Consider the following 12,011-nt stretch of genomic DNA (forward strand, 5'->3'; position numbering starts at 1 on the left):
GGCTAGGATGTGACTTTGGAATTGATGAAAAGACAACATGGGTGTACTGTCACCAACAGGGAATAATCCTGCTCAACAGGAGCAAGTCACCCAGGGCAGCAGTGGGAGGGAAACATAAGGTGAGACAGGTTGCTGTGTACAGCAGCTCACAGACCTGACCCTATGGAGACAGAAGTAAGCAGGGAGTATGTCTCAGGAAAGCAGGCTGGAAGTAACAACTGTGTCCCACAGTCCTGGGCTTGAGGAGGGCTTCCAACATTGTGAAGTATGGTGGGACAGCATGTGCCTCTCCATGGAAATGAGGACCCAGTCACCAGAGGTGAGGATTTCTGGTTGAAGGTGCTGGTAGTGAGAGAAGAGGCAAGGTCCCAGGAACTATGCCTGTCTGCAAGGGGAAGCATGGGATATAGAGGACTTCTGCTTGGAAGGGCAAGACCAGGACAAGGGTAGACAAAACATTGCAAATGAAGTGCATGTGGGGCGGGATGGGTCCCCAAAGAGGCCTGTGCTAGGCAGTGCAGAAGGGGTGCACCCTCAGAGGAGGAAGGTAGGTGGAGATCCAACCCAGAGCATAGCCCATGGGGCCTCCTCAGGCAGATTCCATTCTTGTGGCAAAGGCTGTCCACAGGCAAGTTTTCCCCTAGGAAGAGGACGATGGATGGGGGTTCAGGGAAACAAGTGTCATCTTCCTCAGAGAGCCAGGTCCTGAGCATAGAGCATGTGGAGGGTCTTATTCTGTAACTTCCCTGCTCAATATCCTCATCCAGGAACCTACCACCCTTCTTCCTCTGCCCTGAAGGACACCAGAAGCAGACTTTCCCCAGAGACTTGTGTCAAGGGGTGCAGGAATTTGTCTCAGGTGTGAGCACCCAAACCAGCAAGGCCCAGCAGGTAAGGAAAACAGCCCACAACAGGTGACATACACAGCATCCATGACAGTTCCTAAATATCACCAGAAAAGTCCCCAAGCAGTGCATGGATATTCCCCTACAGCCCAGCCAGATCACCTAATAAACAAACTGCTCCACCAAGCAGCTCTCCCTTCCTACACACTCTCCCCACATCCACCCAGTTTGGTCCTTCCACATTGGCTGACACTATCCTGAGGGGAGACACCCACACTCCTTCCTGTACCTCTTTTCCTGCAAGGTGGATTCCCCCTCTACCCAGGTAATCACACTCCACCAGATGGCACACTGACCTTTCCTCTCCAGGATGTCTTATGCTACCATCATATGTCTCCCAGAAGCCTCCAATGGTCTGTTCCTCAGGAATTGGTGTCACATCTTGAACTCTTCCCTCCATATGTTCAGTTTTATAACAAGGGATGTGTCCATTTATTAGTTGCCTAATCTGCAGAGGCTCCCAGATCTGAGATGGGGCTATTGAAACACAAGACAAGGGTCATTCCAAGACAGGTAATGGCCCTGAACAGGACTATCTGTACAGCCTTCTCTTCCAGGATCTCAGGATGTTCCTGGCCAGGTCTTGGCACTCTGGAGTTCAACTGACTCCAAAGCACTCAAAGTCATATCAGGGTGCAGTGTCAGCTCAGGGTAAGGACCCATTTATGACTTGGGATATGGTAAGTTCAGGAGGTAAGGCCCATATGTCCTGTCTACAGGTACCCTGCTCTTCCTGCCCAGCACATGTTCCCCACACAGTACTCCATCCAGTACACACAGCATATTGTATGGTATGCTAACCTTGGAGAGCTTAGCAGGGTTTAAATCCCTTTCTGCATGGACACAAGCTAATCCAGTCAGCTGTGTACACACCTGTAACCCAGGGCAAGTATTCACAGTCATGGGACAGATGGGTTTGACTTGAGATGAACTTTACCACTGAGCAGGTATACAACCGGTTTGCCAAATACAGGAGGCAGTGCCAAATATCTTTTATCAAGTGTGTCAAGCCTGCCTGGGAGGTCATGCCAGAACTCCCCAGTGTGGAAGAGAACCTAAATGCACTGTCATGCATGCTTCTGACTGCATGTGTAAGCCTTGGGTGTATATCCTGGCCCAGAGTCCAGAATCAAGTTGGAAGTTTCCAGGAACCTGGGCACCACATGAGGTGAAAAAAGAAAAAAGCACTCAAAGACATAGCAGCTCTGTCAGCAGGGCAAGGAATTTATTCTACATGCAGAAGGACACACAGAAATCAAGAATGAAAAGAAGTACACCAAGAAGGCAGTCTGCTGGTCTATTTATTCCTAACATAAGTGGAGCTTGGTTGCAGCACACTGCTCATGGTGACAGCACAATTTTTGGTGTGAAGAGATACTGAGGAAGAGAAGGCTGAGGAAGTACAGATGTAGAAAGGCAGCCATTGTAGATAAGGGGCAGTCAGAAAGTGAGGGGTTTACATGGAGATTTTCTGGTTTGACAGAAAACACTGAGAGACTTGTCCTTTCTCAATATTCAAGTCTGGATGTTTGGGAACTGGGGGTATGCTTTTGACATTTCTCACTAGAGTGTTAAAGGTGTCACTTTGCTGATAGAAATCACATGCATCTTGAGTGGCCAAGTAAGGACTGGGTACCAGGGGTCCTGGGGTACCAAGTAAGCACCTGGGTCAGCCCTCACCTTCCAGCCAAGGGTTCTAGTCCCTGAAGTTGAGGCTATGTGGTCAGGAGATGGGTGGAGGATAAAGGTGCAGGTGGAAGGAGTGGCACTGGGACTGTCATGGTTTGCTGCCCTAGGCAGAGGCTGGGTACTGTCCCATGGCTGCCCACTCTCACATGGTGCACCTCAGGGCCTGGGTCTTCTTTGTCCACCACAATGTTGTTGTCCTCTTTAGAGGAAACAGATGACCTGGATGTTTGAGGAGAGAGATGTTTGAGTCACTACACAGTTAGAGAGGGGATGAGCAGGGTGGTCCTGGCCTCAGGATTCTCTTCTTCTGAGCATGGTCTTCAATTTGACTCCAAGCACACTGTCCCTACCTTTGAGGTGACAGACACTGTGAGTCCGCTGAAGCAACCCAGGCCCTTCCATGCCTGTTTGGAAAATCCCATGTGACCTCAACCCACAAGTTCCAGATGAGGTTCAGGGTGCAGGGTTTGTGTGTGCTCCCTGGCTGTGGAAATGAGACCAAGCCCATCCCTCCAGAACTCATCTTCAGAGAGGATGCATGAGGTGTGGACCACAGTGCCTTTTGTGTGCTCAATGGAGAGCCCTCAACTTTGAAAGAGAGAGTTCCATCCTCCTGTACTGACTGCCTGGTCTCTTCTCAGTGCTGTGCCCAAAAATATACCCCACTGTGAGTGCTTCTCAGACAAGAACTCAGACAAGAAGGCAGGAACCTTGAGATCCAACTGTCACTGGCTTCATAACCCTGAGCTTCCTGGGCTTCAGCATTCATGTGTGAGACTGTGTCCTCAAGGGGACACCATCTAAAGCAGGTTGATGCTTCCAAGGCTTTGATGCAGAGAGAGAAGCTGAAGGCTGCCTTCCCTGAAGCCCTGATCCCCAGGCACCTTATGGTGGGCACTGTGGTTGCTCTTCTGGAAGTTAAGTGCCATGTACACCACGTTGTCAGGACTCTTCTCAGGGGCTGGGCTTCTGGTGTGACAGGGATCAGGAGCTGCTTTCCCCAGGTTCTGCTATCACAAGGAGGAAATGTAGTCAGTGAACACAGTGGTACAAGCACTGTCCATCCACCAGCACTTCATTGTGTCTGTGTAGCAGACCATGCTGCTGCTAGCATTGGTCAGAACATGGAGTGTCTGGTTCAAAGAGCTGCCATGACTTGGCCATGGTGGCACAGCTCTGCCGCCATGGCCCCAGTACTACTTCTCACCTGCTGTCTTCAATACAGGAATTCAGCAGGTTGTTTCTGGGTGTGGTCTGTAGGGTTTATATGGTTGCTCTAATTTGGCTCCCTGGACACTCCCACCAGTGGCCTGGAGTGGGTGTTTAAGCTGCAGCAGCCTTGATGCCTCCCAGAACCCCCTGAACTCTATAGAGAATTCTCCTGGAGTCCCATGCAATGACCCAGGTGGAACCTTTATTCTGTGACAGGGTATGGGGTAGCTGTGCCTTGTAAGCCAGTATTTCAGGGAGCACCCATGCTATACCCATTCCCATTGCAGACTATGGTCTGCTCCTTTTCCCTCCCTGTGTCCAGAAGCACCCTGTGAATGTAGTGATCCTGCAACATGCACCACAGTCAGGAGTCTTTGAGACTTCCCTGGGAAGCATGCTTTCCCCACAGAGAATTATGGTGTTCTGTGCTCAGGAAGGACTTGCAGCCAGACTATATCCCAAGGGAGGTGGGAAGTCTGGGAAAAGGCAAGAGATCAGAGTCACAGGGATCTGGGAGTGGGCCCAAGGGAGCTCACAGCAAGGACAAGCATTCCCTCACTGTGTCCCAGGTTCAGGCTTGTGATGCTCTGTGTCAGGGTGAAGCATATGTCCTGAGAGGAGCTATAGACATCAGTGCAGCTTCTGTGGAAGAATGATGGAATCATTTTTGCAGCATGCTCTGATTTCCACCTGGCCTGAATTTCAATCAATGTCCAGAGAAAGATCTGATCTGGGGTGCAACTGTCCCCATTCACACACCATTGTACCCAGCCTCAGGAGGCCTATGAGACAAGAGCAGCAGTCATTCATGTGAAACCTTCTTGACCCTCAGATCAGAAACAGCCCAGCCAACTCTCTTTCCCCACAATTCTCCAATCATGGATGATGACATGGGCCTAGGTGACTAGGAGAAAGGCTTGCCAAGGATACTGCCACACAAATTCAGGGCTGCTGGCTTTGCTGGAATAAGAGCAGAAACTCAGTGACCTGACACAGCAACAGCACATAAGCGCAGACACACAGCTTGTTCATGGACTCCTTCCTGGTGACTCTTGCTTCAGAGGGGAAAACAGGAACAGTCTCTAATTGTATTCATGTTACCAAATATATGATATTCCTACTTTATCTATGGTAACCACATATCTAGGCTCCAAAATGAGAGACACGGACTAACCACAGGTTATTCTACCCAGGTTTATGATTTTATAATATACATAGAGGCTTCACCTGATGTGGTCACTGGTACCACTCCCCACTGATCCTTTGCAGGCTGGGTAGTCCATTCCGGAGGGACCTAGCTCCACAGGCCCTGTATCATGAGTTCCAAATGCAGGGACTGAGTACCTGTTAGCCAGATTCAAGTCTCTTTCTCCTGGTGCTGCTCCTTCTGTTCCTTCACTTTAGCCCTGTCACTGGGCCTTGGCCAAAAATGCTGGGAATTGCAAACTTGGGCCTTAGAGCCCTTCCTCCAGGCCTATATAAGGGCCACATCTGACTGCAGTGAACACCTACAGTGTCCCAGTTCTCTCCCTGGCGCTCTCCTCCACAAATCTAGGGGCAGGCACTTTCCTCATTTCACAGATAAGAAACAACTAAGCTTCAATGATTTACCCAATAACTTAAACCCAAGACAGGACCCATCTGATAACTGATAAAGCGAACACAGCCTGGATATTATCAAGAGATGGGACAGGGAATGAGTGCACTTACCTTTCCAACCTGGCTTCAGGCTATGGTCAACAGTGGGTGGCTGGATCTTGCTTCCTCTCATAAGGTCTTTGTGTGAAAGAAGAGCTGCAGGTGAGCAGCTAGGAGGAACAAAGTGAGGACTCCCTGGGCTCCTGGGGTTATGGATAATCTATGCATTTCCCCCTGCTCTCTCCATGGCCAGCAGGATGGAGGGAAGTGTGCTCATGGGCATGTACTCAACTTCAGAACCAGATTCATCCAGATGACTCACATCACTTTCTGCTGCCTAATGAGAGGACAAGGAAGGAAACAACCATCACTGACCACAAGAAACAAGATGAAGGATGAAAACATGTATTCAAGTCAAGTTAGCAAACTGTGTTGGCCACATTGTGACTATGGAGTCTGTAGAGATCAGATAGGAAGGGAAAGCAGGAATGGGAAGAGAGGCAGTAAGATGGCCTCATCCAGATTTCTTGGATTTGAACATCATAAGGGGCAAGTCTGGTGTAAAATGCTCCTGGTGAGTTGGTCCAACCACCCAAGAAGTCTAATGGGAAGGGAGAGCCTTGACTGCAAACTTCAATGGCTTAATGTGCCTTCAGCATCACCATGCCAGGTCAGCTTCTCAGAGCTCACTATGGGAAGTAACATATGGGCAGCCCTGGGCCGGGAAGATGGGCCTAGGGTTATGGCGCATGCTCAGAAACTTTCAGTGCAGGTTACATTCTGCAGTGGAGGTGAACAGCTCAGCTGTCTGCTCAGTCCTGGGCCCATAGCCAGACACACATCTGAGATGTTTCTCAGCTGCATTTCACAGTTCTCAGTCCACCAGTCTGATTGCTGATACCTTGATAGCCATCAGAGCCTTCCACAAAGACCTGGGCTTTTGCATTTGAGTGTCCATCCTCTCTGAAATGTTTCATCCCTTGCTTTACCATTCTTCTTCTAGTTGAGACTCTGTGTATGAGCCTGCTGTAGGGAAGACCACCACCCAGTCTTAATCACTCTGTCCACCAGCTGAATCAGGGAGCTTGTGACCCAGTCTACTTCAACATATTCACCTCTTCCAGACTAGGGGCTCTGCATTGACCCATGTCTCTGAACTGATATAAGAGCCCAGGCAGTATTCATCAAGGGAGTTAACATCACTGGGGATGTGCAGATAGCTCTTGGGGTGTGGCTTTAATCCTGTCAAAAGTGTCTGCAGAGCCAATCAACACCCACTCACCTGGTGAAAGCTTTCTCAAGGCTCCTGGACTGAGTGGAGTGGCTGCACTCTCAGTGCCCTCAGGGAATGCTTGCAGGTCTCAGGGAAGAAAGCTATAACAGAGAAAGTCAGACCCACATGACCCAAGCTGGTCCTACTTGGACATTCCTCATGCCCTTTACAGTCACTCTGGGTCTTACTAGTCCTCCAGAGGACACAAGCCTTGCTCCTCCAGCACAGAGTTCCTTTGACACATCCACCCCAGCACAGGGAGCTTGGAAAATCCCCCAAGGTACAGGCATTGCCCTAGGTGGCATCAAGACTTCTACCATCTCTCTTTCACCTGACCTTTCACACTACTGTACTTTTCACCCAGCATGATCAGCACTGTGGTCAATGACAACTTGATAACTTTGCTACCCCCACAAGCTGCAATGAAAATGCTGGCACTAGATTATGTATGTGGAATCTATCTTCCCACCTGGAGGGGAGATTTGGAGGGCAGGAGCATATTTACAAATGTCTACATCTTAGTTGCAGGCCAGGGGGATGAGCACAGAGCCCTAAACCAGATGCCAGGACCCTGTTCTGAGTCATCTCTGCCTCCAAGTATGCTGAGTGAATCTCCTAACTTTGGGCATTACATGAAAGAGAGACGAAGGTATGTCATGTCCAAATTCCCTGAGCAGCAGGATGGATAAAAAAGGCTGTGCAGGTCCTGAAGTGGAGTCCCAATGAGTGAGACAGAAAATGTTCCTGTATCAAGCAGAAGAGGTGACCACAGAGCTGGAGTGCACTCAGTGAAAACCAGTGATAGTGGAAGGAAGGAACTCAAATGGAATTTCAGACTTCATCCACAAACATGCAAGTATGCCATAGAAAATACCCTTAAATTCTTATTATTTTAGCAGTCTGTTATTACCTATATGTTTTCCGGCAATTTGGACTGAAGTAGATTTCATTTGACTTCTTTGGTTTGATTTATACTTTATAAAAAGCTAGGATATGAGGCACATTAAAGCCTCTGACACACTGTACTGTCATTAACCAGGAAGGTTCAAATCCCTCAGTGAGCAGGGACTTCTCCAGGAATCAGCTGGAATGTCAGAGGCCTGCATTTCATATACCTGTGACCACAGGGTGTTCAAAATCTCCCTTGGACCTGGGTGATGAAGGCCAGCAAACTGAGGGCTCTATGCTACCTCCCTCTCCCCTGGCCTTAGATGAGGTTAGCACTGTCCTTGGTGATGATGGCTGCTGTCCACTGCAGAGAAGTCTCTGCACCAGGGCATAGTGACAGAAAAACATACTGATGTACCCTTCTTCATCACCACAGGGTCTTGTGAAAGGTAGCTTTGTGGAGGTGTTTCTACATGACTTGGTTTGTGGGGATGGTAGGGGGTAGCCATGGCTTTGTTACCTGGAGCTGCTGCCACCACAGTGCTTTGGTTTTTATCCATCGTAAATGTCTTGGGAATCTGGAAGGCTTAGAGTGGTGTTTTTGTGTCTGCCATGAAGATGTGTGGATCATCACTGTCTCAGAGCCTCTGGGGCTGCCTCTGGTGTGGCTCTTGGAGGCCATGTGCTGGAAGAAGCTGCAGCTACAATGTCCACACCCTGTGCTGTGCCAGTATAGCTTAGATGCGATACAGAGGCCTTGGGCTTGATCATGGAGCCTGCGAACATTGGGACCATAACCCCGGGCAAACTTCTGAGTGGTGATGGCACTCCTTACAAGCAACAAGTGCCTTGAATCTTGAGAGAAGCAATCACTCCTGAAAGAGAAAGAGGGAAGGGCAGTGCTGGGAAAGAAAGGAAGCTGGGGTTGTGGAAGCCCCATGGACTACTGCGGTAGAAAACGTTAGCTGAGGCTTGGAAGCTCTGAAGTATACCTGGAATCTGCATTTCCCAGCTGTGACCTTCTCTCAACCTGGGATACAACTACAAATCCATGAATATAAACATGTTGGAATAGACTGGGATTGTGGCTCAGTTGTTGAGTACTTGCCTAGTATGTATGATGCAGTGCGTTTGATCCTCTGTGTCACATAAAAGTAAATAAGCAAATAAAATAAAGGTATTGTGTGTGTCTATGACTAAAAAAAATTAAAAATAAAACAAATTCACACTGGACATTTCTGCTGAACTACTATCTGGACACTCAACCTCTGTTTGCTTCAGTTGACACCAACCTATGTGCATTGGCTTATCTGGGTCAGTCTTTCCTGCACACCAGAAGTTGTGTGCATGCCTGCTAGAACACTGTGGGTCAGTCTTCAATGCACCCCAGCAGATGTCTGCACAATGCTCATACTGCATGTCTGTTCACTGTGTATCTGTCATCTCTGCATGCCAGCAACTTTCACCATGCCCCTGCTTGCTCAGCTGTGTTCATCTTCCCTGCACCCTAGCCAGTTTGCCTAAGCCCCTCTCACTGCCTGCTTCTTACTGTGGGTCAGTCTTTTCTGCACCTCAGCAGGTGTAAATAAGACCCACACACTGGATTCTCACTCTGGATCAATCTTCCCTGTTCTCAGCAGGTTGTCCTATGTCCCTCACACTGCCTCACTCTTGGCCAGTTATTGCTGCACCCAGCAGGTTTAGACAGGCCCCTCACACTGCTTCCTTCCTCTCTGTGTCAGACCCCTCAGAGGACACACATTGTAATGCAAACACTGAGAGGATGAAAGCAGCCTGTGATGCTGTCAGAGATCAGCCAGCAAGCTCTGCCTCCTCTAAGTGTTCACATGAATCAACTTATGGGCTAGAGTTTGGAAAGCTAGGCGGAGATAGCTGCCATAGATCTGTTTTATACCTTGTGTTACAGCCTATTTATTGAGAGGCACACAGAGCCAGAAATACCTCTCTGTAAAATAGAAAAATCTGTAGCCAAGTTTTTTTTATTTGAGAACTCTATTCAGGCTAGAAAATGGATTGATCATTATTTTTTAAAGTAAGTCAAGTGGTAAAGAGGAACAAAGAGGCAGGGCTCTGTCAGACTCCAGAGTCCAGCTCCCTCTCCTGGACAGCACCCACTGGGTCTCTATTGATAAGGTTCACCTGGCTCACCCGCATGATATCTCCTGCTTCACTAGAGTTATTGTTCTGTGTGGTGTTCTGGGATATTGGAGGGTTAGGTTCTGATTTTTAATCCTTTCTGTTAGGATTTTTTAAGGATTTTATTTGGGAGAAAGTGTCAATATTCAATCCCCTCAGGTTTGAGGCCTCAGGAGTCTTGATGCATTTGAGGAGATCAAATGATGCATACCAAAAGAACAGCTGTTTCTAGAGGGCCATGGCTTCTCAGACCAAACCATGGGGACAAGTGCCTCATGAAAGCTCCTCAGATCTCAGGAGGTCACATGGAAAAGAAGCCACCAGTGAGCTAGAAGGAAGATAGGCAGGTGAGCAGACCAGTTCTGCTTTGTGTCAACATGAGCCCTGATGTTTGCGAATTCCATGTCCATCCCCAGGCTTTACAGGCCTCCCTAGATCTGTGCATTCCAACTGTCCCAGACACCAGATTAATATAGGTGGGTGGTTATGACGGTAAATTTTATGTTGTGTTCTTCGCAGATTACTTTTCATAAAGAAGCAAAAGGCATTCCAAAGGAGGAAGAGGAAGAAGAATCAAAATAATGCCCATTTTCCATCAGAAACAAATGTGTTCAGGAGGCTATAGAATGGCATACTTTACATGCAGAAAGAGAACTGTAGTTATTAAATTTAAAGCCACTAAAGTCTCTCTGAAAATGAAGATCCCAAAGCTGGGCATGGTGGCCATACCTGTAATCCCAGTGATTCAGGAGGCTGAATTGTAAACTCAATGCCTGCCTCAGCATGTTGAGAACAAGGTGACATCTGTGCAGCCAGGTCCAATGAACAAGCCATTTTGGGAAGTGGCCGTAAAACCTCCCCACAGGAAAGGGCGCACAGGTACTACCCTCAAGAGCCAATACAGGACAAACAGGATGTACTGGGCCCCCAGGTTTTATCAAGGCTGTTAAGAGATATCTGTCCGAGAAAAGGGCAGCTGCCTGGAAACCTTATCTATCAAGGACAGGGGAGGGGGCCTAGCCCTGACTCATCTCCTGCATAGTTCACCCCCTCCCTCCTCCCTTCTTCCTCCAGGATCATTCAGTTTTGGCAGGACCCAGTGAGATTCAAATAAATTGGCAGGAACCAACCAAAAGAACAAATGTTTAGTTGTTCCAATGTTAACCAATAATGTACAGGTCTTTGTATGTGAATGATTGGGAATTTCTTAAGTAGAGTGCTTTCTCATCCCTTGGGACCACTCCCCACTCAGCCATGGTAGTGGTCTGAGAGGCTGGTTGCAGTCCAGGCTTGAGCTTGCAAAAAAACCTCGTTGTGTGATTTACATTGTCCTGTGTGCACTTTGACTCTCTGGGGATCAGTCGATATTGAACCCCAATATTTGAGGGCTCGTTCTGGATAGGATTGTCCGACTCTGCCCCAGGAGAGACAAACAGCCCATGGTACCAAGGTTTCTAAGGAAATTTGCCATGGAAGGAAGAGTGGCCACCTCCATTTAGTGGGACACTGGTCCCCATTTGAGTTTGGTTGAGAATTCTCATTTGGTGGAAGGAAAGGGTTGCGAGTGACCCTGGAGGTTCCACTGTTGGAAGTTGTGGGAGAGGTCCCCGACAATCAGGAGTCACACCGACATCCCCAGTGGATGCTGTCTGGGTGGCTATTTGGTAAAGGATCCTTAGTCTGATTTTGACAGTGTGAATGAGAAGAGCCTGTAAGATTGGTGTGGTTGACTGGCATGTGAATGTTGGAGAGTCCTGTGAAAATTTGTTTTACTCAGTTCATTGCCTCCCTTTTTCTTCTTGGTCTATTTGGACATTTTCTCCTCATTATTATGGGACAGGCTCAGGTAACTCCTGAGACTTTCCTCCTGAATCACTTCTCAGAGGTCCATGCCAGGGGACGGAACTTTGGTGTGGACCACCTAAAGAAGGGTATGTTTGCTACACTCTGCTCCGTGGAGTGGCCAATCTTCACCGAGATCCATGCTGAGTGAGGTAAGTAATCTTCTCTCTCCACGCACCCCACATCTGTTTGAGGTGCATCTTTCTGTCTCTTTATTTTTCTAGGGCACAATGGGCACCTGTCAGCTACTTAAAGGCAAATAGTGCAGCCGCCATTCTTCAAGATTCAGGTGAGGTTCCTGGCCTAGGCAGCTTTCAATCACCTGCTCTGTACAGATAAGGCATGTTGGAATCTGCCAAAGCCATTTCCTACTTTTCTGTCCAGGCCCAGAGTGCAATTGTCGCCAG

The 12,011-nt window shown here is 48.4% G+C and overlaps 1 long non-coding RNA gene across 2 annotated transcripts; it reads left to right on the top strand.

The window, feature by feature from the left end:
* The first annotated feature begins 605 nt into the window (after nucleotides 1-605).
* On the top strand, nucleotides 606-10,867 carry LOC306646631. Of its 2 annotated transcripts, none has more exons than XR_013759900.1 (3): nucleotides 606-891; nucleotides 1,463-1,556; nucleotides 10,282-10,867. It is a non-coding gene; the product is annotated as an uncharacterized lncRNA (long non-coding RNA). The 2 variants fall into 2 exon arrangements; XR_013759901.1 differs by lacking the exon at nucleotides 10,282-10,867 and adding an exon at nucleotides 7,240-9,053.
* The last annotated feature ends 1,144 nt before the right edge of the window (nucleotides 10,868-12,011 follow it).

This window comes from Sciurus vulgaris, assembly GCF_902686455.1.
Source record: "Sciurus vulgaris genome assembly, chromosome: 16".
In the NCBI taxonomy this organism is placed as follows: domain Eukaryota; kingdom Metazoa; phylum Chordata; class Mammalia; order Rodentia; family Sciuridae; genus Sciurus; species Sciurus vulgaris.